This window comes from Ciconia boyciana, chromosome 1, assembly GCF_034638445.1.
Source record: "Ciconia boyciana chromosome 1, ASM3463844v1, whole genome shotgun sequence".
Lineage (NCBI taxonomy): Eukaryota > Metazoa > Chordata > Aves > Ciconiiformes > Ciconiidae > Ciconia > Ciconia boyciana.
In genome coordinates this window covers 41,542,562-41,569,250 of record NC_132934.1, presented here as the reverse complement: position 1 = coordinate 41,569,250, position 26,689 = coordinate 41,542,562, and the positions used below count along the sequence as shown (strand labels likewise).

General features: G+C 42.1%; 2 long non-coding RNA genes across 2 annotated transcripts in view; both read right to left on the bottom strand.

Annotated features, from left to right (window-relative positions):
* Window positions 1–8,179: 8,179 nt before the first annotated feature.
* Window positions 8,180–26,689, bottom strand: part of LOC140652645 (uncharacterized) — a 37,795-nt gene continuing 19,285 nt past the window's right edge. The window contains exon 7 of the long non-coding RNA XR_012042897.1: window positions 8,180–8,695. This is a non-coding gene — a long non-coding RNA (uncharacterized lncRNA). The remainder of the gene's footprint in view (window positions 8,696–26,689) is intronic.
* Window positions 16,369–26,410, bottom strand: LOC140652649 (uncharacterized). The gene is made up of 3 exons (XR_012042898.1): window positions 26,307–26,410; window positions 20,807–20,966; window positions 16,369–16,555 (listed from the first exon to the last, which is right to left on the bottom strand). It is a non-coding gene; the product is annotated as an uncharacterized lncRNA (long non-coding RNA).

The following is a 26,689-nucleotide window of genomic DNA, read 5'->3' as shown; positions in this document are numbered from 1 at the left end:
CTCCAGAGTCCAGGAAATTCCAATTTTAACACTATATGCAGACGGCAAACTTAATTTTCCTAGACTGCAGGCTAGAGAAGACTAGCAATGTCACCCTGCTTCAGTAAACACCAGAGCCTTGCCTTTGCAGTATTTTCAGTTACACCAAATCTAAGTATCTGTATATCTATATAGCATAGCATCACCTGGAAGAGCTGTGATCCAGCTGGGTTGAAGGGGTTTAGCTGCTTTAAACACCATACTGTTCAGACTGCTCCAACATGTTTTTCAGCAAGATCACCTGTGCAAGACCAAGTGCCACACAGGTGCCACACAGTGCTGCCATTAGAGGTAGCCTCAAGGTCTCTGCACAGCACCGAGCTGTATTGCACAGCTGAATCCCACCAAGGCAGCAGAAGCCTGTTGCACATGCTTGCAATGAAGTCAAACATCCCCATCCCATGCTGCCTTCTTCAACCGTAAGAGAGCCAGTCCCTGCAGATAACAAACAGCTCAAAGTCACACCCTGTAGATGCAAGGGGTTGCAAACTCAGCTACAAGCCCCTACCCTAACTTCAGACACCCTAGCCCAGCCCATTCAGGTGGGAGCAGTGATGGCCAGAGATGCTCTTTCCTGCCAGCTCTAGAACAAGCAATAGCAGATCATCCTTCCCTATCTCTCCCTCTTCCTCTGCAGCTTCCTAGCTCCTTGGTTGGCAGTTTTCCTCGCCACATTGCTTTTTCCACCACTCCTGCCAGCCTGCATCCCTGAGGCCTCTCCAGGGCAGCCTGCAGCCTCACCACCTGCTGCCCCATGATGCCCAGGCAGCCTCTCTTCCAGCAGCTGGCTCAAATCTGCAGCTTGATCTCAGCTACCGGAGGTAATTAAGCCATTTATTAACCCTCCCTGAGCTGTGGGCAAGCAGAATGTATTCACCCCATCCCAGTAACCAAGGGCAGTAGTAGCATCTGTAGGTTATCATCCTGCGTATGGACCAGCACTAAGAAGCCCAGGTACCAATGGGCTTTACAGACACATCTTTATCAAGAGCAGAAGGCAGGTTAAATCTGAGTGAGATTTTGGAAGGACTGTGCTCTTTTTATGAATATCCTTGTGTCCTCCCCTCCTCCCCAAAGCTGATGCTTTTTGCTTCAACCACTTCATCCTGCTTTAACTCCCCTGTCAATCCCCAGACGTCTCATCTGGGTTTTAGTCTCCATTCCTCAGGCTCCTCATTGCGGCATCAATCTCCTGGAACACCTCGGTGCTGAAAATCATGACGTGACATTTACAAATAAGATTTTTATATGAGATTTCCAATAAGGTTGCAGATCTCTCCAAGAGGGCCTAACAGTCTTTGTACAGCTAAAATATAGCAAAGCAAATTTTTTTTCTGTAGTTTTGATTCTGAAATGCATCACAGCAGAGGACAGTTTAAATATAGGCAGAAAACACTGCTCCGTTGTAAAGTCTCTTAGAATTAACTTTCTCAAAAAACATTTTTAAGGCTGACAAATCATGTGTAAGGTCTTCTCCCAAAGGAGAATTTTTCTTGGATTCATTTAGCAGTTGAAGGTTGTGTCATATGTCACTGGAAAGGTAATTTTTCCTAGTTTATGAAAAATGCCTTGAATTTGACTTTGCTGTCACAGGGGAATAATGATATCTATACAGGTAATAAACTGGCACACAGAGAATGTTGTTGGTAGCTTTGCAAGTATACAGTTTTATAGAGGATGATAGGAAGTAACAGGTTGAATTAATATCAAATATGCAATTTATTTATATAGTGTCTACCTGACTCAGGTTTCCAGCATTTTTAATATTCTTTTAAATATTAATAGTTAAAGTATAACAAACACAAGATCATTTTAGAGGACCTAATGTACAGCTCTGTAAATTCAGTAAGCGATGGCTATTAATGTTCTCTTTTGTCTTCCAGACAGAAAATCAAAGCTATTTAAATTAAAGGATGCGTATAAAATCAATGTATGTTGATAAGGTGTGCACATTAACGCTAATGTTTGCAAACATTCTTTGTAACTTGTGTATATAATCTTCTCTTTCTGGATAGATGGCCACATTATCTGGCATCATCAAGAGCTCCTTAAATTAATTTTTTCTTTTGTTTACTTTAAATTGTTACTTTTTAAGCCTGTATAGTAGAAGTCTAGGGTAGGCTATAGCGGCACAGGTGTTAGAGTGGCACAACGGCACGTGCATTCAGACAGGTGGGATATACCTATATAGCCTGTTTGGCCCTGGCTGAGGCTGGTAGCCAAGGAAGCCTCCTGGTTCATGGTGCTGAGCCCAAATTTGGACACAGGCAGGCTCTGCAGCTGGGGCTGGCCAGCCCTGGCCCCACTGCCCGGCAGTGACCGCCGCCAGCTCCTGTCTCCCAGCTGAGACCCTCACCCGCCCAGGGCTGCTTCCCCCCACGGTGCCCCAGCAGGGTCAATCGCGACCACAACCACAGGGTCAATCTCAAATGGTTGGATCATAGGGTGGCAAGCCAGGCCCCCACAGCTTTGCTGGAGGCAGCCATTCATGTGCCACGCAAGTCCCATGGCAAAAGCACCGGAGATCTCGTTTCCCGAGCTGGTTTGAGTCCAGGGTGAGGGGAGCCAAGGGTAGGTTGCTGGCTGGGTGGAAAACAGGCAAGTGAGAGCACAAACGTAGGCTGAGACTATGATCAAACGTGCAAAGTAGGCTTAGCTTTAGCTTAGGAAGTGATTATCAAAATCCTATGTGATCTACTGAACGCACAGCTTTGGCTCATGACAGCTGCAGTAGAGATTTAACAATATAAAAAGAAGCAAGAATAAACTGGTGATTTTTTTATTATTATTATTATCTATCCATTCAGCATGTCCATGCTTGCACCCACATTGTCTAATTAAAACCAGTTAGAGAATTATCCACATAACCGCTATTCATTTCATGTGGAGTGGTCTAGCTAAACCTTGTAGCTGGCTCTGTAAGCCTCAGCCTTATTATTGATCATATTTAGCTGTGTAAAGGTGTAAAGTTCCCCACACACCAACTTGCAACTAGTTCAGAGGCCAGAGACTTTCAATGCAGAACATTTGTCCCTAGGTCCTCGGCGATCAGAAACATCCTGGAAGAGATGAAAATAGAGTGAGATGGCCTTTTGCCCACTGGTAAGTCATTGAATCAGAAGGAATCTTGAATACCTTGGGAAACCACCTTGACAGAATCAAAAGAGAGGACATGCAAGGCATCGTCGCTCAAGAAAAGGAGCTTTGTTGGCTGTGGGGAATGGCACTGCAGGACATAATTACCAGGGGTGTACACAGAAAGGCGCAGGGACTGCAGTAGCTCCCCAGATCAGGAACATCTCAGCAGATTTTGTGAAGGGCTCCAGCCAGAACACGTAGAAGCTAAACACATCAGATAAGCTTATTTACAGGAAGAACCTGTTTTTTCAGCTTCTGCATGGGCTGAAGCCCCTTTTTCTCCAAATGAAATGTTTCCCAATTAAAAATTATCAGAATGGATCTCCTGAAAAGCTTTTTTCATATGAATGATTCCACCTTAAGAAAACCATGAAAGACCTATTTATCTGTGGTCATATGTTGGCAACCATTACTGGAAATATCTGAAACACAATATTTATTTTTTGGTGAGATATGTAGGAACAAAGATCTGTGCTCCAATGTCATCACTAAAGCTTAAGAATTTTATTTCTGGGATAACCAGGCATGCTCCGTTGTCTCCCAAACTTGAGGCCAGACACACCAGCAAAATACCGGATCTCACTTTCAAAAGTGCCACTTTAAAAGAGACCATTTGACAGAAAAGTTGAATCATCCTTTCTCTCCTTGGCAAGGCGCCTAATGAGGTACAGAAAAAAGGGATACACCTGTTTAGAAGCCAGCTGAGCCAAAAGGCTTTTTACAGAAATAGAAGGGGATGCTCAGTAAGAATGAGAACCTGAATCATTATTGTCAGGAGCTTGACTGGGTGCCAGGAACAGGGGCACAATGGGAAAGTCGCAGCCACATAATCAATGCCACATCTAAGGTATACCACAGGCTGCGGTTCATTTTATTGTTATCTTCTTGTACAGCCTCCCCAAAATGAGGATAAATATAATAATCATCATCTAAAAGAGTATTTTATCCAGTGCCAAATATCGAAAATAATTTATTGCAAATGGCTTCTTGCTCAATAAAAATTAAGTAAGGAAATTATGTAAAAAATGTATTTTCAGGGAGAATATGCTCAAAACGATGAAAACAAAGCATCCTTTTGGACAGATTCTGTTGATAATAATCCTGAACACCACAGTTTCCAGCTCAGGTAAGACTTGTCACTTACACAGTAGCCACTATATTAAGTTGCAGATTTGTCCGACGTGTTAATATGTATTCCTATGGCAGATGAAAAGTTCAAAATCAATTTGAGCTTTGCCAGTGGCTCAAAATGAACAGTCATGCACAGAACTTCATATAATGACATTTAAAGTGTGCACAGATGCACCCATCTCACATACACTTTAAATCTTGTATTTAAAAGGAATTGAGCAAAAGTATGAACTATTTCATACATTTTCCCAAGACTGCTGCAGGAAATAGCGGACAGTTTAAAGTGAAAACAAAATTATTATATGTCTTTCTTCACAAACCAGGAAATTATTCACATTACATGACACCATGAAGCTCTCTGTGGGCAAAGCAAAATTGTTGTAATGATAATTGTATTTAGCATTCAGTTACAATTTGTGTGCTTCTTACTCTGAGTAGAAAGTATAAATGGATATTTTCGGGGAGGAGGGAGAAGAAGGGAGAATCAGACTGTGTCAGATTTAGTATATATAAAGGATTTAATATAAAATTATTCCAGTCTTGGTTAGGACTTCTTGGAGCTACTGGATGCATGTAAGTTAATACTAAGGAAAAAGAAAGCAAACCAGTAGTACCATTCACTTTTCTCTTCATGAATTGAAGTATTTCCTCTCCTCTGGCTTTGTATTTGGTCCTTCATACACTTTTTCTGAATATCTGAGTGGGTTATCCATTTCCATTAATTTTCTGATTTTATCGTCAAATATACTCTCCAATTTCCTTAACTTTTTAATACTGTGCATGAAAATACATCTCACTGGAAATTGCTTCTGGAGGATGCTATAATACATGCTTGTGAGGCATATTAGAAGAAGGCTTTGTTTATTTCTCCGTGTAAACTGACACAATTAGGATACTATAAATTAGAATTTAATTCCTGTCCTGTTTTTCCTGAGGTCTTCTGAAGGAGCTGAACACTGTGTAACTTGTTACTTCCCCCTAAACAGGGCATCTGCTGTATTTTTCTGAAGCAAGCTATTATATGTTGACTATCAAAAAATATTTTACAGGACAAGTATTTTCCCCTTAACAGGTTTAAACCTTATTAGCCTTTGGTAATGGTCTTTTCTAAAGGATAATTAATGTGTGATCAGCAACTGCTCTGAGGAAACTGGACAGTGTTTTTAGCGTATAAAAAATTGCATAAAATACCCTGATGAGCAAGTTTCTCATCAGTGCGTATTTCAATAGCTGTTAGCACCCTGGGCATGTCAGCTGACCATTGATCATCTGCTGGAAAGGGCTGTCTGGAGCATTTAAGATGGAGAACTTCTCAACTGAGCTGGTTTTGAAATCCAAAATAGTGGTTATGCAACTCTTCTAGATTTCAGTAGTAATGAGGCACGAAGTGCCAGAAACGGGGCTGAACAACCCTTGAGTAGTAGAAGGGACAAGTGACACTAATTAAGAAGCCTTTCTGCATAGCTACTTGGTCCAAAACTTTGTGGGTTGGAGGAGACTTATTGTAAACTGATCGTTGTCACGTTGCCCTGGGAATTAGTTTTGTAGGCTTGGTCTAGTTATAGGAGGGCAAGCATGAATTATGCAGTTGAATTCATCAGACTGCACAAGGAGTTCACCCAGCTCAGTGTTTAGTCTGGTCAATGAGGAGAGAAGATCAAAACTGTCCTCAGCACAACTGACTCCCAGGTCGGGTGCTTGGAAAAGGGACAACGTCTTATGGAGCACAACCCTGCTCATTCATCTGGGCTACCAAAGCTTCACACGCCTCTGAACACCCTGACAAAGTACGGGGACTTACTCCTTGCTTTGCTTTTGTGACTGCAATCCACAGAGCTGGAAGAAAATTGATAGTAAGTTTCTTTTACTTTTCAGAAGAAAAGTCTACGTAATTATGTTGGTATCCTTGAAAAATAATACTTCAGTGTTATAAAGTATTTCAGAAATCTGAGGTTTTGAGCCAATTCCAATATTGGACTTTCACAACACCCACACCCACCTACCCTTTTCTCTGCTTGATACAGTGGCTGCAAAGCAGTGTAGGAAGCTAGAAACAACTGCTCTTTACTTTGCTTACTCTTAATAGATTTTTTCCTCCTTCTTTATTCTCCCTCTCCTTCAAATGAGTCTTTTATGATTCTGGGATATGATAAGCCACTTTTACAACTTTAAACCATCTCACTACTTCATTCTTTTTTCCCCCCTTTGTAATATATATTACACAAGTAATGTGCATCACAGAATATTAGGCAGTTCTCTGTTTCTTTGCTAGGTTTAAGAATGATATACTTTTTCAATTTATTTTCAATAAAAGTTAGAAAATGACAGCTACATTTGTTTTTTACTATGTAAAGTGAATGATAATGGCTCACCAGCTGATTTATTTACTTCTGTTCTTTCCACACTATGCTACATTGGTTGTAAAATATTAGTCTGGTTTAGCTTGGAAGAACTATACTTGACTATAACGAGTCCTCTGCTTTTGAAATTTTAAAATATATAAATAAATAAGGGCAATATCTGGGAGAATAAACTTTTATAAAAGGCTGAAATCTATACAGGGTTATCCTAACTATTCCTTACAGATCTCTAAGAGAAAGGATGCAGAGAAAGGGATGCTGTACAGGACTGCCACGATTACAAAGAGGTTGCTCATCTTTCTTCAGATCTGTAGACATGATTAAAAGGAGCTAAACTGTTTCTTTTATGCTTAAGAAATGGTTTAGAATTTTCTCTGTAAATGCCTTAATTTCAATGAAAATTATCTAAAAGGTTTTACTCATTAAAGATGTATACATTAAAAATGTATAGAATCTATAAAACAACTCTATTTATAACGTATGGGCTGAGAGAAGAGGGTGTGAGGACACTGAGGAGGAACATTACAATTACTTGTCAAAAACTCTTCCTGCACAGTTATGTTTCTTCTCATATGACGAGACCAAAACTTCTCTTCAACAGCTCTTTCAGAAGAGGTGTTGGTGTCAAAGGAGGTAAGACAACTATACTAAGGTAAAAACCATGGATTTGTCATGATACTGCTACTGTCAGCTTAGCAATGTTGTCATCTCTGTGCCCAGGGGACTCTGGCCTGTGTACCCAAAAGGGAATTTAAGTGCAGCCTCTGTCCTTAAACTCAAAACTGTAATGCTAAAAGCTTGGCTAAAACAGGTATCTTCCCAAAAAAGATTCAGATCCGTATCTCCCAAAATAAATTATAACATAACACTCTCTCCTTGCATATGGAGATGTGGTTTTGAATCCTGTGGGAGGAAAGGAGGGTTGACCCTCTGTTTCCCACATCTTGGCTTGAGGCTCTACCCACTGAGCTATAAAATGTAGAGGAGTCCTTCTGGTCTTAAGAAAAATAATGATTTAAAGAGCCATGTGATGTAAGATACATGCCATTTGGACTCCGCTGTCCTCCACATTCTGACCTATTTCTCATGAGGTCTTCTGTAGATTTTGAGGTTTTAGCCTTTTTATAGTAGAGTAGCCTGAGCATCTATCCAGAGTATTTGTGTACATTAGTATTTGCAGAAAGGGAGGTATTAACTGTTACTTACTAGATTCATGGCAATTTCAAGTCATATGATAATACTTTTTTCCTTACCTGTTTTCTACTTATCACTAAGTGGTTACACATAAATTTATGTCAATTCCTTAGCACTTACATGAATTAAAAGCTGGTGAGCAGTGCTGATCCCTGTTTACCGGCAAAGTTTTCATTAGTCTTCCCCTCACCCAACTGACAGTGTGGTTCAGTTTAAAAATGTGAAGAGGGCTCTGTGCTCAGTACTGAGTGTAAAGAATAGTCTGAACAATAAACTCATGCTTAGATATCTCAAACATTTATTTTCAGGCTTAAACGGAAATTATAACTAAACACGTAAAATCATTCTCAAATGTGTAAATAAATCACAGGAATTACTCTGCAAGTATGAGGTCATGGCAATACTCTTTGAGTGATGATATAAACATCATTCATGTGATGTGATAACATGCAAAAAAGTATTTTATTAGAAGCAAGGTATGATCTGAAAACCATACCTGTCACTGAAGCATCATGTGTCGCTGCTTAAAGTACGTTTTCTAGCCTAAAAAGTAACTTTTTAGAACTTCTACCATAAAGGCTCCACATTCACATCTCACATGTTGACAACTGTCAGCTCAAATCTGCTGAAGTCCCAAAGAAAAGTTATCATCTTCTGCTAATGGGCAATCCTGCAAAGTGGATCTGGGAGCAGAAAGCTGGCTCCATGCATCCGACCTCACGCACCACCGGCAATAAGCATGCTGCAGCCTGAACTCGGGCAGTTTCCCTGCTGACGAAGCACAAACTGGAGAGAACCTGGCTCGTGCTTCCACAGTAATGGTAGTTCTTCAGCTGTAACAGACGGAAAAAGTAGCAAACGTATTTTAGTCCAGAGTCATCATTTATGACTGACTACACAAGGGGAGAAGGTCAGTTGGTTATATTACCCCCTTTGTTCAAAGTGACCTTTCACAGTTGAGGCAACACATTTCAAGAGCATTGCTAGCATTTCTAGAGCATTGCATTTCAAGAGCAACTAGCTAGAGCATTCAAATACCTCTAAGCCTGCTTATTCAGGTAAGGGCTTCTGCTAGAAAACCCAGAGCTACGCCGTGGGAGGCAGGACTGTCGAGAACAGGGATGGAGGTAAGGGGCAGGCTAGGGCTGGATGATAGCAGCTGACAGCCATGGCTGGATGCCTCCAGGTCCTTCCTCCCCAGAACTGACTTACAGGGGCTTTCCTCGCTGCAGGTGGCCGCTCCTCTCCTGAAGTCTCAGCAAGGCACTTGGGGCAGCTGAGGCTTTGGATCCAGCCCTGCCACAGGACCTGTGGTGTGCTGGGCCTGGCAGGGCTGAGTGGCACAGCTGGTGCCCAGAAAGACGCATCCTGGTAGTTGCTGAAAATTTTTTAGGATGCCATTGTCTCTTTTGTTGTGGTGCAAAAAGACCTGCCTGTGAGAGGAGAGCAAACTCCACAGGTTTCAGTTTCCTCTGCTGTCGTTTTCTTCAGTCAACAAACTGATTTAAACCAAGCATGGATCTGAGCTAAACAAGAGCCCCAACAGTCTGATTCTCATAAATGTTTAAGGACACTTTGTACCACTCTGTCAGCTTAAAAGGGCCTTGTAGACTTAGTAAACTATTTTTGCATTCACTGTAATGCTTCTGATATTACTTATATGGAGTAAAGCAGCATTCATATAAATAAGAGTCAAGACCTAAAATGCAGTCTTTCAAAATTTCTACAGAGAGAAAGCAGAAGTACTTAACAATGATCCCATCCCACAAGATAATCCCACAGCTATGCAATTACCTTACCGCTTACTATAAAAAAATGCTACCATAGTTGTAGCAGTAATTAGTAAGTCAAAGAAAAAGTAAAGTATATTAGCATGAAGAGTCATTAGTATATGTGTCTGGTGCAAAGGTTGTCTTGAGTTTGGCCTCATTTTTAGTCAGTTTAAAGATTCTGGGATTTTCACCTACATTAATTTTTAAGTAAGAAGCAGTAAACAATGGTGAAAGCTGTGAAGTTACCCGATCTTTTTGAATAAAAGATCTCCCAGTACTGCACACACTGGGAGAAGCAAATCCCTAGGTACAATCCTATTTTGTGCTTCCAACTTTTGAGGACATATCCTCTGCACTGGGAACACAGAGATTTTTTTGCTGGGGAATGGCAGGAAAACCTCAATCAGCCATTATCGACAGTAAGTCAGCGGTATGGTTTGACTGGTAGGATTCTCACAAAAATATTGTCTGTCAGTCAAGAAATATGTGCTAGAAACTGTGCTAGCAAAAACCCTTTTTCACCACCACAGGCTTGATTCATGTTCCTTCAGGGACATGGTATGAGATGGGACATACAAGGAGGGGGGATACAAGAGGAGAGCAAATTTGGCACATATCCCTTCCAGGTCTCCTTTACATTCCCAAAACAGAGTAAGAAGGACTTCGGGGAGTATTTACAAGAGCTGCCAATGCTGTTCTCCCTCCATGGCCTCTGCAGACCTTGCAGAGAGAGAGGGAACACCCCTGCTGCCCCGCCAGTGACTGGTGCCCTCTCTGACCTGCCCCCTGGAGCAGCCTGTTTCGCCCACAGACCTTGAGCAGGAGATGGGGACCATTAGCCTTGGCAGGCTGGCAATGACTGCCATGAGTCCCCCGTAACGTGAACAAATCCCAGAGCACAGAATGAAGAGATGAGAGAATCAGACTGGAGATCCAAATTCCAGTCATGCTCCCAGCCCAAATTAACCATAGCGGCCACTGCACAGATGTAATAATTGAATAGGCTGCATAAATATAAAGGTGTGTGATTTTTATATTTGTCATTTTAAAAGCCAGTGATAGTCATACAGCGAGGAAAATGCTGCATTTTATGAGTCATCAGCCCCCTTTATGAGATACATTTTGGACTGTATATCACTGTATTGTGAGGGAAAGTATTTCAATAAGATTAATTAGCTGATGTTTGTAAAACATTTTGAATCTGGGAAGCACCGTATAAATGTGAGCTATTATTATTGTTATTTATTATAAGGGAGATGCAAATCCTCTCTAAATGTTGACTAAAGCCTTGCAATTTTTATGGTCACAACTTTGTCAAAAAGATTTTTATCTTCCTAGCAGCAATGTGCTCCCAAAGATGTTGAGCCTTAAATCAACAGCTGTTACACCTCAAGCGAGTTATGAATTTTCCTTGATTTACAGCAGTTGGGGTTTTTTTATTTTTCTTTTTAGGGACGGGGGGGAGAAGTGGGTGCTTTTGCAAACATGTAACATAAGGCCAAGAGTTCCTCAGAGGAAAACCACATCCACCCCCAGTGAGGCTGTTAAATCCACGTTCAGGCACTCGGCGAACAACCTGGTTTTCATCACACAGAGGAGGTAGCAATTCCCACCGAACGCGCCAGGAGCTGCTCTGGGAGCATGCACCCTTAGCAACATCACATATTTGCTTGTCTAGGTCTGCAGGATTCTCCGTTGAGATACCAGATAGGTTGTGGGTTTTTTGGTTTTGTCTGTTTGTAGCTACCTGTTTGTTCGCTTTAAATCCTGGTCCATCATACAGTGAGCTGTGCAAGTACCAAGGGAGGTTGAGTTGTTCAGCGGAGTCCCTGAAGGGGAAAGGGAGCTCCCTCCCGGCTTCCCCAGAGCCCTGCTAATTATCCCACATTGTAAGAATTCCTAAGGGAAACCCTAAGGGGATTTGTCAGCAGCATTTTTATACTCTCTTAAGCTGATGCAGACAGCAACACATGTGCAAACCAAGGACAGATTACCTGGGGCTTGAATACAAACAGGATTAGGACCCTCCTTCTTACAGATTCCCCTTCAGAGTGTCAGCATGAGCAATATGTTGACTGGAAACTGAGGCCACTTGTGTGAACGAAAGCTATTCTCTCCAGCAGTGCTATTGAAAAAGCACCTGGAAGAAGCAGAGGATGAAATTTGTGGTATTCATCCATTAAGGTCACTTGGAGAGGAGTTCTGGGAAGCCCTGACTCTCCTGTAGCTGATGGGAGCGTTGCACATTTTCCATATGTATGCATACAGCCTACCCTTGCAATTATGCACTTTGATCAGGAAAGTTTGAAAACACTGGCTTTTTACGCACCTGCAGTGTGGCATTGTTTTCAAGGGAAGAAGGTGTGTATCGCACATGTTCTTTTCTATCCTGGCTGGTATTCTGTATAACAAACATTTCTGGCCAGCAGTTCACTTTAAGGACATCAGCGGAGAACTCATCCAGATTATTGCTATAACAGGTTTGCTCACTGAGAGGGCCACATCTGTTCCAAAAGCCAGCCAATTCCACCATCTTATCAGTGAAATATGTATTTTTCTCCTTTGAGGACATTCAGTGCTGGGAGGTCTCCTTTCCTCTGCCTGCCTTCACAACACATGGGTTCACCAGGATTTCCAGCTCCCGCTAAGGGAATCTTCTGCAGACCCATGGTCACCTCAATCCTGACCTAAAGTTCCGTGAATGCTAATAAGGCCCCTGCCCACAACTGAGTGTAAGTTACAGTTACCTACTTACATATCAGCAGGTTATTGCAACAATGGTTTGGGGCCAAACCCTGCCAATTTCTTCATATGGATGACTCCAACTCACTGGACAGTGAAGTGAAGTTATAGGGTAGGGCAGAAGAGGATTGAAAACCTGCTGTTTTTTAAATAAGACTCTATGACTATGTGGAGCAACCAGCCATCCCCCATGGGAGAAAAGGAGGTGGCAATAAGAGATACAGGAGTCTCATGGGGATCCTACTTGCTTCTCCCACCCTACAGTACAAAATCCTCATCCACAGAGACCTCCTCTGCAAGCTCTTGAATTTGGCCCATAAATAGGACTTCGAAGCATACATACAATAAATGTGGACTTCATAGTTGTGTTTCCTTATTTATTTTGCCTGCGTACAGTAGCACTGATATTTCAGGACAGATGTATTATTTTTTGCCAAAAATAGGCATCTTTTAATTAAATCCTGCAGTAAATAATGATATTTGTACTCCAGGGCTGTCAAATATTTCATTAAAAAATCAACCTAAAATAACTACTTATATTTAAAATGTTGTATTTTTTTCTTAGCTCCAGTTTGTGTCTACAGCCATACCGAAAGACATGAATATTTCTCTCTGACACATATTTGGCTGAGAGGGTAATATTTTGCTCTAAGTGTTTCCCACTAAACATTGTGACAAAGTTATGTTGATGTTGCACGGCAATTTGATGTTTGAACCGAAATTTAAAAACTGCTTGTACATGCATAACTTTATGATTCACTAGATCGTGCCGTGAAAGCCCCTGTATCTCAGTTAATCCACAGCTACCTTAAATTTGTAGACATTGCTATCCTTGCACGAGAATCACCCATTAAACTGGGATGATTGGAGAACTATTTCTGGGCTTTACAGAGATTAACCAGACTTTACTTCCTACTATTGAAAATGCTTCTGTGACATGCTGTGCATTGGCAACTGAATAATCTGACAGGCGTAAGAAATTGCCATGTCTCCTCAGATGTTCATTGGATTTTTACAAGTAGACGAGCCCCCAGAAAGCTGCTGGGTATTGCTGTCTTGGAGCAGTTACTCTGAGTACCAGGAAAGAGTGTTAACCAAGCAATCTGTATACCGGCTGTGGGAGCTCCAAGGGAATGGAGCCACTCCAACGTGTCTTAAGGGACAGGGTGTGCAGTTCCCATCCTGCAGACCCGGCTGCGCAGGATGGGGAAGAGGCAGGGAAGAACTGAGCCACTGCTTCATTCCTCTCCATCCCCCTTATCCCAGTCAAGCTTATGGAAGTTTAAGGAATGGGAATGAGTTTGGTAGAATTGAAACCTCACCTCTGAAACTAAACTCCTCTTACACCGTCAGATATTCTGTATTTAGCAACACAATCATGCAGTGACTGGAAGAAAGGTTTGCTGCACTGGATGGGCATGCATGGCTTATTTATTTGTGAAGACAGCCTGCCTCATTGAATCCAGCCTTGTCAGAGGTGCACTGAATGAGTCCTTCTACCATCAGTGCACATCGCTCCTCTTTGCTTGGTACACACTTTGTACATCTCAGTATGGACTTGCAAATGGAAGAATACAAGCAAGAGTTACAATAACATCTTTTAAAACTGTATTTAAATTATTCTAAAAATACCTGCGCTGAACATAAACAGCATCTGCACATGATGTGTTGCATGGTCAAAATTTTTATCAGTATCTGCCGCGCTGCAGAGAAGTCTTACAGTGAAGGAACCAGCTCTTTTCTCAAAGAGCTTGTGTGACTCTGAGCTGAGGCTCTGGCCCAAATCAGGATGAGCCTTGTATGCAATACTCCCTAATTGGTTGCTTCCCATTAAGCCTGGGCTTGCAATTTGATTTCTTGCAGTCACAGACAGAGGCCCCAGCAGCCTGCTTAGATCATACCTGCCTGAGTAGTCCCTCTCGTCCTCGTTACCACTGGCCTCCAGCACCAGCACCAATACGTGGTTTGAGCACCCAGGAACAGAAGAGGGAAGGAAGAGCAGGGAAGAGTCCTTGTGCTTCACTTCTTTTTCCTGGACCTTAGCAGGTGTTGGGAGCACACAGCATACAAGGAATGGCTGACAGCTGGGTTTATGCAATCTTAAGAAGAGACTGCTAAAGAGGAATCTTCTTGCTGTCTTCAGCTACCTAACAAAAGTGTACAGAGAAGGCAGAGACAGACTCTTCCCAAAGACAGGATGAGAGGCAAGGGCACAAGCCACAACACAGGAAACTCCAATTAGAAACTAGGAGAAAAAAATTCACCCTGAGGGCAGTCAAACATTGCACCAGTTTGTCCAGAGAGGATGTAGCATCTTCATCAACAGAGATACTAAAAATTTGACTGGACAAGATCCTGAGCAATCTGATTTCAATGGACCTGCTTTGAGCCCGGGCTTGGACCAAACGACCTCCAGAAGTCCCTTTCCCACTCTACCATTCTGCAGTTCCAGGATTAGCAATGATTTTGCTGCAGCAAACAGCAGTTTCTTAATGCCTTTCTCTTATTTAAATTCAGAAGTGAACCTAACCTCCCTATTGCACTCTGACCTCCGAGGGCACTGAGGTAAGGGGTGATGTCCCATATGCTGGGGAGCTTTAATGATTTATACAAGTTTCAAGCCTCAGAGCTGAGTTCTTACCTGGGTTAAATATCTGGTGAGGATGCACCTTAGCAAGCACCCTGAGCTCATGCTGATAATGATTTGCATGCATTTGTTCTATAGCTAGCTAGCTATCAAAAGGCTTACGTGGTAATTTAATGCTTTATGGCAAGCGGCTGATAGTAAATGAAGCAATCAAAACAGAATCACAGAATCACAGAATCATATAGGTTGGAAAACACCTTTAAGATCATCGAGTCCAACCGTAAACCTAACACTACCAAGACCACCACTACACCATGTCCCTAAGCACCTCATCCAAACATCTTTTAATACCTCCAGGGATGGCGACTCAACCACTTCCCTGGGCAGCCTGTTCCAATGCTTGATAACCCTTTCAGTGAAGTAAAATTTCCTAATATCCAGTCTAAACCTCCCCTGGCACAACTTGAGGCCATTTCCTCTTGTCCTAAAACCCACCGAATATTCTTCTAGGCAGTAACAGGGAAGCGTTGCCAGGGTCTTGGGTGTCATTATCTCCCCCACTGATCCTCTGGGGGTTCTTTCTGCCATTTCTGTCTCCATAGCACAAACAGCGTCCTCTTCCTACTATTCACTCCATTAGATACCATTGCACTGTCACAGCACTTGACTATAACAAAATTAGAAAAGCAACCTTGTTCCTGTGAATGTCGTGGTGCTAGTACAGCCTCCTTCTGCTTAGAAAACTGACCTTACTTCCTATTCTTGTGATCTTAAAGCCAGCAAAGCATGCAGAGACAAGTCATTGTTTCCTTTCAGTGACATACCGCTGGAACAAAAGACAAGCATTTGCTCATCATAGGAAGTGCACCTATATCCATGATTAAATAAATAGCAATTTACTCAATAGATTACATGGATTAATGGGAAACCTCAAAACAAATGTAAGTAGTCCTGGTAAGGAAACAAAAATCTAGAAATCACATTTGGCTACTCCAAATCAATCAGCATGAATTGAAAAACATATGCAAATATCACTTAAGTAAATTCACCCTTCTCCACTAAAATCTGTCAATCACAAGAACAATGAATATCACTGGACGACTAAATTTTGAATGCTGAGTACATTTTGTACTAATTGTAGTATTTTATTATATCATCAAGTGAAGGAAAACTGTCAGTGTTCTCAATAACTGTGTACACAATAAATGCCTGAGAGATTGTTGCCATGAGTATTATCTGTCAAGCAAATATCAGTGCCTCAATTATTGTTTTCTTTCAGCAAATATAGAATCAACCCACCATGAGTGATGATGGAAGAGTGCTGGCACCTTTATAGCTCTGTAACTCTGCCAGGGAATGATTTAGCCAAATATCCAGACGGTGTGAAACAACACAGCTCCATTGACTTCTTCAGAATTAACCAGCTTTAGACCATCTGAAGACCTGGCCCATGGAAATCACCAGTAGGTCTTCCAGCCCCACATCAGTGCAGGGGTGTCCGCTGCAGTCTTAGTCTTCCAGCCTCTCTCAGGCTTAGCCCAGGTCTTCCTCCATCTGATGCTTCCCAGGCAGTGCCAGCACTGATAGTGAATCTTAGCATTCATGTGGGGAAAAAAAAATTAGTTTCTAGCCTAACTGCTTGAAGAGAAAAGCTTGGTATCAGAAATCTCAAAAAAAACCCAGAAACCTGAAGGTGAATAAAATGATCCTGCTATTTGGAGGGTTTTTTAAACTAAAAATATTATCTCTTAATTTCTAAACCACATGTCCTGATTTTTTTGACATGACAGTCCTGCTACTATGTTTTGATCAGTTAAGATTTAAAGACAAAAAAATAGTGCGGGTTGCCCATTCTCTGCAAGAAGCCCATTCTCTGTAAGAAGCCAACATGCACTTTGAACCACTTCATTCTTCAGGATGTTTTTCCTGACACTCTGTCCCAGTTTTCTTCTTCAGGATTTCTCTTTTCTGAGCAGCTGGGAGTGGCTTTTAAGATTTCAGGCACTTGATATTACCTTTTGTTTGGGATTCTGGTTCAGAAGTTGATTGCTGTCCATTTATTGGAACAAATGGACCAAGAAAGGAACTGCATTCAAGAAAAAAACATAGTGTCCTGAGTTCTGCAGATGTAAAATACGTCATCCACACAGACATATAACTTAATCCTCACTTGTGAGGGCTGCAGTAGCTGGTAGCACTGATGTGGCTTTAAATTGTATCAATTTTCAGACTCTTTTTGGCTTTCTTTTATGTGCAATATCTTTTTTCACAAAGTCTTCAATTTTGATCAAGTTGTGTTTATGAAAAGAGAGATGGATCCTAAAATCAGGATCCCCTTTTTGCAGTAAATTCTTCTGCCTTTTGTGTACGTAGAGTACCGTAGAATAAGCCAGCCTTAGCAGGGTGACTGCTACTGAAATATGTAGGAGTCTATGTAAAGCACTGAGAGCTTTATGAACCCCTGGTGAATCTGTTGCCCACACATTGGATACATTGGCAAGATGGCTTTGAAATAGTCTGTCTGAGTAATTATCTGTCTGTTAAAGAACCATTGTTGTCTATTTCAGTGGCTTTCTGCCATGTTATAATTAATGAATTTTTGTGCTGATTAATTTTTTCTGTATTCATTAAAATGATACAATCAAGTCATTTGGGCCAAACACTTAATAAAGGTTTTTGATAGGGAATATAGTCTTTAATTTTCTTCCTACTGAATAATTACAGAGAAAAATCAAATAAGAGCTTGTTTACATGAAAAATTAGAATAGCTATTTCACTTTAAATTCATGTCCTTCCTCAATCCTAAATAACTCTCAAAAAAGGCCTAATTTAGGGAGCGAGTAGAACAATGAAGTTATGCCTGTGTAACTTTGTTTATACTCAGGACCTAAAGTAAGTGCCTCCGTTTGTTTTGCTTGATTTTAATGAATTGCTATGACAAGTAGGGGATTTTCTAGGCATATGCTCCCACCCATGTGCAGGCCCATCCCATCAACATTTTGTCAGTCCTATTCTAACACGCTGTTATACGTATATATGTGTGAGGGCATACGCAGCACCTCCTATCACTTCAGATACCTAACATGCACTTTATGTAGCTGACCGCTGCTAGATATGGGGCTCTATGCTGTCACAACTAATGAATTTTTTCCTTCTCTGCTTCTACAGCAGAAGGTTTTACACTACACTTAACACCATACACAGCCTGATGAAAGACTCAGTCTCTGTATTTCAAGGTATTTCAAGGATTCATTGGAATACCTTTGCACATTCTTCCTCCCTTTAATGTATTTAAATTTCTGTCCTGAATGATTCAAGAGCAACTTTTCAATTCAATTGGTTCCTTTCAATTGTTTCCCACTACATTTCCAGCCCTGCCTAAGGTCAAGTTCCAATAAAGGGCCAACAGGAGCCTTATGAAATTCAACAGGGACAAATGCAGCCCCGGAGGAAGAAACCCTTGGAACAAGGCAGGCTGGGGAGCAGCTCTGCAGAGGAGGTCCTGGGAGTGCTGGTGGGCAGCAAGCTGAGCACAGGCCAGCAGTGAGCCCTGGTAGCGATGAAGGCCAACAGTGCCCTGGGCTGTGTCAGCAGAAGCACAGCCAGCAGATCAAGGAAAGTGGTTATTCCCTTTACTCAACAGCTGTTGGACTACATCTAGAGTGCTGCATCCAGTTTGGGGCTCCCCAGTATGGGAAAGGCACCGATAGACTGGAGAGAGTCCAGGGGAGGGCCACCACAATGGCTGGGCTGGAGCATGTGTCCTGTGAGGACAGGCAGAGGGACTGGGGCTTGTTCACCTGGAGAGGGAATGGCTTTGGGGGGACCACATAGAAGCCCCCAGCATCTACAAGGAGCTTATCAAGGAGATGGAGCCAGGCTCTTCCCAGCAGCGTGTGTCTGGAGGCTGAGAGGCAACAGACATAAGGTGAAACCACGAAGGTTCAGACTGGACAGAAGAAATGTCTCCCCACAAGGATAACTAAGAAGTGAAGCAAACTGCCCAGAGAGCTTGTGCAGTCTCTGTCCCTGGAGGTTTTGAAGCCCACACTGTGGGTAGAGCCCAGAGCAACCTGGTCTGACCTGGTAGCTGACCCTGCTGTGAGCATGGGGTTGGGCTAGAGGCCTCCTGAGGCTCCAAACTACCCCATAAACCCATGTCGGAGAGGAATTAAACTATGCGATATATTCCCTTTGTGATTGTGGACATATGAAATGTCACTGATGTCCTTCTACCCCTCAAGATATGTATTGTTTTTTCAAATCTTGCAAGCATATCATAAAGCTTACCTAAGCAAATCTTGGAAATAAGCTGAAAAAATTCTTCCTTTTTCTGATTCCGAAAGTTACAAAACATGAGCCCAAGATGAAATAATGCTTTGCTAAAAGCAGAATAATTTATAGCAGCATTCAATGAGATAGTTTAGGAGGAAATAAAGCCCTAGTATTAGGTTATGCTAAATATAAAGAGCCAAACCAAGTCTGGGTGTAACTCTTTAGGGTTTTGATTAAATTATTTGAGATCTGAATGGAATACGAAAATACTTTTGAGTTTTCCTACTACATACCTAATGCACGGCTGGCCTGGAAAAGGGATTAGAAATTGAAGGACATATGGACAATTGTGCCAGAGCAAGAGTTTGGCTGTGGAGGAACCTCACAGCATTTCATAGACGCTTTCACTTAGTGATCTGTCTACAGAACATAAAGAACACAGAGAACATTGAATTAAGTGTAGATGTCTTATCTGGCTGCCTTGGATATTTAGACCATAAATTTCAGGTACAGAACTTAGCACAATGGAGTCAGTGCTTGTTGATTAGATTTCTGAAGAATTATCACCAGACAAAAAGTTAATTATTAGTTATTGGTATTATTAGCATTCTGCAATACTACTACTAATTCTTATCAGCTGACCTTTAGCTGTCTCTTAGCAGAATCTAGCAAGAACCCTGAATCTCAACACTGCCAACTATTGAGAAGGTACGGAAAAAGAGCTATGTAATTGTGGTATAAAATCATCTTGTTCTCTCCCAGCAAAATAATCATTCAGTATAAGCTATTGGAAGCAGAGATCCTTTCCTGTTAGCTAATATTAACATTCTCACTACTTAGCAAAAATATTAAAACAAATATAAAAGTACCTTAGCCAAAAGTGAGAAAAAACAGTATGTAACAGAAACCAATCTTCTCAGGTTCTGGACATGTCAAAAACAGTTAACTGCTCAGCAGTCCCAGCCCTAACTGCTAATCGGATAAATCTAAAACCTCTTTGTCAATTAATTAACTTACCCCTGATTCGCAAATTAAGAAATCAAATAAAGATAAACATGTAATTTTCTTTCCTTCCATGCTTCAATTCCCAAAAGTGCTGCAAGTACATTTTCTACAAACAGCATCAAATGATGTAAATGATGCAAAAGGTACAGTAGATAAATACAGCCAGAAAGAAACTTTTAAAATACTGTTCTCTATTTGTTTAAAAGAAGAAAAAGCAAGTGTTGAAGTGCAGAGGTGTACAAGAGCAGGTGAATAAGACTCTGTGCCTGACAATTCTGACCACAAAATTCCCACTGAAGTTATTTCTGCACAGAGAAGGAGCCAAGTACAGAGGGCACCCTCCAGTGCCCACTTAATAAAATGTCAAACAGTGCTTCTCCTGCCATTAACTTCTTACCTAAAGGTAAAAAGCCACTTGTTATCCTCCTCCTCCAAATCCTTATCATCTTAGGACCTCCTCAGCCAGAAGGGACTTGAGCCCACATCTGCTGCAAGAGTCCAAATGAACAGGAAGGTGGACAAGGAAAGCTGACAAAGAAATAGTGAAACAGGGCCACTCTTACCCAAAAGAGAGGAGAATAACTGTTGCTATCAGTGAATGTTCTGCTGCTCTTCCCACGCAGGTGTGTCTTGGAGCCACTGGGAAGAACAGCAGGGCTCGGCGGTCTCAGGCGTCTTCGTGATGGCGCAGCCCCACCAGGGCTGTAGCCCTGTGCTTGGGACCTTCAGCACGGAGACAAAACCTTTAGTTTGACTCCTGTTCCCGGGACTGTTGGGTTTTTTTTTACACAAATCTCTCTTATTAATTCCAAATTTCAAGGAAAGAGAAAGCTGTCAGTCCCGTTCTTTGATCAAATGGGTGTCAGGGACTACCCAAGAGAGACAAATTTAGGCTGAGAATGGTGGTGCCTGTCTATCACCTTGAGTTCAGCACCGGAGCTCCAGACCGGTGTTGAAAAAGCAGCTTTGAATGGGTTCCTCTTGAGTAACTCTGAACTGGTTCCTGTGAGTAACTGTGCTTGGTTTCCCACTTCTGTGGGGTGGCTCTTTGGTTGCCACTCTGGGGCACAGTGCATGGGAGAGTTAAGCATTTCACTTCAGGAGCTGGGAACCAGATATCCAAAAGGTGGCACCTGACTCTTTACCAATCATGTCCACTACTGACAAGTAATTTATATCCTCCTGGTTAATTCCTAATTTGGCACAAGGGAGTTCAAATGCTGTGATTTTTTTTTCTGAGAAGCCAGAAAGGAAAATTATGGAAGGAAAAGGACTTATGGGGAAAAAGTATTTGCTTATGAATGAATAGATAATCAAACAGAATGGGTTTAAATGTGAAAATTCATCTGAAGAAAATAAATTCTTAATCTACCTAATTTTGACAAGATGTTGATAGGTGTTTGTCGTGGTTTAACCCCAGCCAGCAACTAAGCACCACACAGCCACGTGCTCACTCCCCGATAAGAGAGCTGCTAGCTCTCTCCCCTGGTGGGATGGGGGAGAGAATCAGAAGAGTAAAAGTGAGAAAACTCGTGGGTTGAGATAAAGACAGTTTAATAGGGAAAGCAAAAGCCGTGTGCACAAACAAAGCAAAACAAGGAATTCATTCACTCCTTCCCATGGGCAGGCAGGTGTTCAGCCATCTCCAGGAAAGCAGGGCTCCATCACACAAGACAAACACCATAACTCTGAATGTCCCCCCCTTCCTTCTTCTTCCCCCAGCTTCGTATGCTGAGCATGACGCCATATGGTGTGGGATAGCCCTTTGGTCAGTTGGGGTCAGCTGTCCCAGCCGTGTCCCCTCCCAACTTCTTGTGCACCCCCAGCCTACTCGCTGGTGGGGTGGGGTGAGAAGCAGAAAAGGCCTTGACTCTGTGTAAGCACTGCTCAGCAGCAATGAAACCATCCCTGTGTTATCAACACTGTTTTCAGCACAAATCCAGAACATAGCCCCATACTAGCTACTCTGAAGAAAATTAACTCTATCCCAGCCAAAACCAGCACAGTGTTGTAGATTTTGTCTCTTCAGGGAGCCCATTTGCCATGTCTTCTGCTGACCAGAAGCCTCCATCAACCAGTGGTTGTTCTTGAGATATCTCACTATCTCAGGGAGATGCCCTGTTGCCATTTAAGCCATCTTCTTGTCTAACATGCAGAGGACAAATTTGAAGCTGAAACTCCTCTATTTTTCAGTGTAAGATAAAGATATAACTAATTTGCATCAGCAGTCACTATATCGAACAGAAATTATTTCAGATTCCCTTAGGAATTCTCTAAGCCTAAGCCTATCAGCCCAGCAGGGTATTTGGACATCCTACCTTAAACCATATGAGCTACCCTAGGATTTCATGTGGTTTAGGTAACTTGAGTTCACTTACTGAATCAGGGTGGCATAAAACACTAATCCTTCTCTTGCCTCCCTCCGACATGTATTACTATGGACAGTAGGTACTCAGCTTCATAACTGGGCATGGAATTGCAACCACAGTAGTTGTGATTTTCAAAGAAATAGCATTAAAATTGTTGCTCAGGAACAGTTTTACCTGTTGCTGCATTTAAAAAGGGGACATACAATTACATAATTAATACCTAGTGTAAAATTGTACGTACATTATGTGTTTGTAGAAGAGATCATATTCTCTAGCTACTCAATTATGAGTCACATCAAAAGACCTGCTACCCAGTGTGAACTGAATCCCTCAACTTATCCTTGGAGACAGCTTCAATTTATGGCCGAAGTAACTCCTAAGGCCCCACTGTTTTGGTAGATCCCTTAGACCACGGCCTCGCTACCATTTTTCTTTGCTTTTTTTTTTTTTTTTTGGTAGCAATTATGCACCAAGACCTCACTTTACTGTTACCCACAGAAGGAAGCCGTGATGATGGGCACAGGCTGGGTGTGCCAGCAGTTTGGCTGTGGATTCTGCAGGCACGGCATGCCTGGGGCACTAGGCTGACACCTAAAAGGTGAGTGATGCTGCTGCCTGGGAGACTGCTCCCCCCACCTGGCATGGGTGTCAGACAGCCTCCTCTGGGTGCTCAGGTTGGGACAGACCAGCTGAGCAAAGGTGCAGTTAAGCAGAGTTTTTTGTTGGGTTTTTTTTTCCCCCAGGGGTGAGTGGTCCTCACTTATCACCATATTTAGGCACCTGTTTCTAATCGGGTTTTGGCTGTAGCCTGTGCCTGCCTAAAGGTGTGATCTGTAGGATATTCTTGATGTCATTAATTATTAGATTTGCTTGTGCCCACTTATACCCACTTACCAGCCCCTGGGTACTATCATGTTGTTAGAAATGGACATGCAATCTAACATTGTCCATGTGTGATGTTTTTATACTATGTATATCACAGTATCAGCATAATAGCTGAACTAATACTAAGAAAAATGAAGAAAAATCACAGTACACCTGCTCAATCTCTGTTTGTGCCCTAAAGTATAGGAACAATATCCCTGAAGAGGCAAACTGTCACTGACAGGTACCTCGCTGTGCACTGGAGCTAGCAACCTCCAGTCCCTGTGAATGGTCTGTTCTACTGCGACAACTGAATTTGGCCCAAGACCTGATCCTGTCGCCTCTCTTGGGATATTGAATTGTTTCACCAGCCCTGCTGCCCTCTTTCCCCGTAGCCCCACACCATGTCTTCACAGGGCCAGAAGGAAGCACCTTCTCCATATAACCAAACCACCGAGGCTGGCTGGCAGGTGCCAGCCGCATGCTGCACGCTCTGCCCAGGACTGCTTGGTGTCCTCTCATCTGGCTGGAAACACAACACTTATGTAAGGAGAGTACATGGGTGAGGTTCAGGGACCTTCCTGTCACATGGAGAGATGACCACTAATTTGCCCACATGATGGAATCACGTCCTGGGCTGTGATGACAAGGGGCTGGAGCATCCCCCCAGAAAACCTTATCCGACCTGCTCCAGCTGAAAGATTCCTGCCAGTGACACATATCCTGATGTATTTTTTATTCTGTTGGCAGCTGCTTCCAAGCCACTGCTTACCACACACTTGGTGTATGTTCATCACACTGATCCTGCACTCAAAAGCACATTCTTTCCTTAAAATCCTTGTTTAGCCATATGGGAATCACCCACATGCTCCGTTCCTTGGATGAATGAGATCAGGTTATTCATAGAACGGTATGACCAAGCCCTACAGAAATAGATGTCCAAGTCACCCTTTCCAGCCTTCCTTCTCCACCCACTTCTCCACAGAAAGGAGGTCACATATTTGTGCCATAAGTGGATGGGCACCTCTTCTCTGTTCACCAACAGACGTAGCACTTAAGCAGAATTCCACATAGACCACATGCTTCACGCCATTCCCTTAACAAGTGCAGACCACTTAATGGGAGAGTTTAAAGGATCAAGTAACTGGAGCGAATTTATTAAAGCAAAGGCACAGAAGTTCCAATTAATGATGGTTGGCATCACACAAATTGCTCCTTTTCTGAAATACACGTTAAAAAGTGTCTTCAAAGGAATTATTTGACAGTTTCATTTATACATTTCTACAATTATAGCCCCCAGACTTATCTCTCAACTGTCTTCATTTCCATTCACAAAAAAAAAAAAAAAGTTGTAGAGCTTTTATTTCCTGCAGAGGAATAGAGTTTATATCTCAGAGTTTATTTTGACAGAATAAGAATCAGGGCGAGCCTAGTAAAGAGTAAAAAAGCGCCTCAGGTTTTTGTCCATAGAAGGGGAGGAGGTTCCCTTGCTAAGAAGTGACAATTATACACCACATGAATGTATTGATTCTGGACACACTATGTCATGTACATCTTCCTTGTCAGATGCAAGTCAGTGCCTGCTTCTTCATGCACATGAAAATCTTAAATTGTTCACTTTTAACAAAAGAAAATAATCTTACTTCCAAAGCAGGTGGGCCATGGTAGCCTAAAGTAATCTGCAAAGCAGAAAATGCTTCAGTATTAAGTCTTTTGTTATTCCATGCATGTGCACAGTTTACAATATGTATTAAGTGCATAAATATTTATTATAGTTTTATAATTGCGCTTTTACTGTGTGGTTCACTGACATTGGGCTTAGAAGCTTTCTCTGTTTCTCAGTTTTGCATTTAATAAAATGTACACCGACATGCAATCCTCAGCTCAAATAGTGCCGAATGAACTGAGATGTACAGACACTTACATCTGGCTCTCCGTGCACTACATAAAATTGCCAAAGTGTATTTACATGACAGAAAGAGAGCATCTGTGCTGGTTTTGGCTGGGATAGAGTTAATTTTCTTCAGAGTAGCTAGTATGGAGCTGTGTTTTGGATTTGTGCTGAAAACCGTGTTGATAACACAGGGATGTTTCAGCTATTGCTGAGCAGTGCTTACACAGAGTCAAGGCCTTTTCTGCTTCTCACCCCACCCCACCAGCGAGGAGGCTGGGGGTGCACAAGAAGTTGGGAGGGGACACAGCTGGGACAGCTGACCCCAACTGACCAAAGGGCTATCCCACACCATATGATGCCATGCTCAGCGTATAAAGCTGGGGAAGAAGACGGAAGGGGGAGACATTCGGAGTGATGGCGTTTCCCTTCCCAAGTAACCATTACACGTGATGGAGCCCTGCTTTCCTGGAGATGGCTGAACACCTGCCTGCCCATGGGAAGTAGTGAATGAATTCCTTCTTTTGCTTTGCTTGCATGCGCGGCTTTTGCTTTCCCTATTAAACTGTCTTTATCTCAACCCACGAGTTTTCTCACTTTTACTCTTCTGATTCTCTCCCCCACCCCACTGGGGGGGAGTGAGTGAGCAGCTGTGCTGTGCTTAGTTGCTGGCTGGGGTTAAACCACGACAGCATCTCAAAGGAGCTACTCTCACATCTTCTAACAACACTGTAGATTTGTTTCAAGTTGAAACCTTCCTCGCTTAATAGTTCTTCAAGAACTGTAAATATAAGCAAACAAGTTTAGTAATGACAAATGTTGCCTTCCAAATTCCAATCATATCTGTTCTCAGTTACAGCAATTTCTACCAAAAAAAAAGCCCACAAACCATTGGAGCTATTTAGACACTTATCATTTTTAAGACTTAGAAATACAGACCTGGAGTAAAGCCAGTCACTTGAATTGTGGAGATGTCCATTCCAAGTATATCTTTTATAGTGATCATTGCTGACTTGTCATCAAGATCTATTGGCCTTCTCCAGTTTCTTTACTGGTGAAAAATAATTTTATTTTTCAGTATTTATCCTGATCCTTTTATAAGCTTTCTGCTTTTGTTTGCAGTATTATTTAACTTGTTCTTCTAAATAAATCTGGAGGAACCTTAGCCTCAAAATCACAATGCCAATTTTATATCCTTTATCATCCTTTCAGCCGGAGTACATGCTTTCAGACCCAGTGAGTCAAATTCCCAAGTTTCTTGTGGCACATTGAACCATAAGTGCTTAATGAATCTCTTCACCAGCAAGTGAAAAAAAGGACTT